Source organism: Cyclopterus lumpus, chromosome 13, assembly GCF_009769545.1.
Source record: "Cyclopterus lumpus isolate fCycLum1 chromosome 13, fCycLum1.pri, whole genome shotgun sequence".
NCBI classification, from domain to species: domain Eukaryota; kingdom Metazoa; phylum Chordata; class Actinopteri; order Perciformes; family Cyclopteridae; genus Cyclopterus; species Cyclopterus lumpus.
This window is the reverse complement of record NC_046978.1, coordinates 16,584,068-16,585,261: the sequence shown is the minus strand read 5'-3', so window position 1 is coordinate 16,585,261 and position 1,194 is coordinate 16,584,068.

The window sequence follows — 1,194 nt, the reverse complement described above, 5'->3', positions numbered from 1 at the left end:
TGTTTGTGTGTGTGTGTGTGTGTGTGTGTGTGTGTGTGTGTGTGTGTGTGTGTGTGTGTGCGTGTGTGTGTCTGCATGACCACAAGACTGTTTGCAGAAGTTGACGATTACAGTTGTCAGTCGTAGGATTAATCAGTGGTGACATGGAACCATTGTGTTGTGCACGTATGTACGCACACACACGCACACACACACACACACACACACACACAACACGCACACACACACACACTCGGGCTGACAGACAGAGACAAAACAATGATTGTCCTGACAGGTCGAGACAGCCAGCGTTTAAAGAGGCTCGATGCAACACCCGGTTGCAGCTCCTGATGAAGACGAGTCTGATAGAGTCCATGAACACGGTATCAGTGACACCCAGAGGACCCTCACGAGGGGCCCCACAGCGCCCACTCTGTCAGAGAACCTGACCCTGATCCTGATCCGGTGGCCTCGTGAGGGGCCACGGTTTGAGCCACGGTTTGAGCCCCAACGTTTTACCACCTCATCACAAAGCACATTGTGGTGGAGTTGGATGCGCATCGTCCAATAGAGTAGATTATTGTTTCTGTTTGGTGGCGGAGCAAAGTGTAAAGAAGGGAGAGATTTAAAGGGTTGCTTCAACCATATCACAACAACAACAACAACAACAACCCATTAAAACTTGGAAAGGTAACACATTTAAAGATTATCCAACCGAAGAAAAGATTTTTTTAAAAACAACCTATTGTTGCCAACTCTTTTTTTGAATAAAAGCAGCAGCACATTATGAAGATAACATAATGATGTTTCTATAAAAGACAAAGAATGAATGAAAGAAATGAACATATTTGCTCTTGAAATCAGTTGCTATACGATAAGCAGTCTGTTGCAGATTCATAACACATAAATCATGTTTTTTGGAGGATGCATTTGAGTGTGCCAGGTCTGCAGATTAAATGTTTTTGTTTTGTTTGTTATTAGTATATTCTCTTTAGTTTGCTGCAGATTATTATTAATGGTATATGGGTGTCCTCTTTAACTTAATGTTAAGAACTTACTATGGTAGTTATGTAAGTGTGCGTTGGTAGAAGAGAACACAAGTATGTCGAATCAAGAAAATAATAACACACTTTCATTTCTAGACACGACTGACAAACAAATAAAAGAATCGACTGACAGAGGTAATTTATTTCCATATATCTTTATTATCCGTTA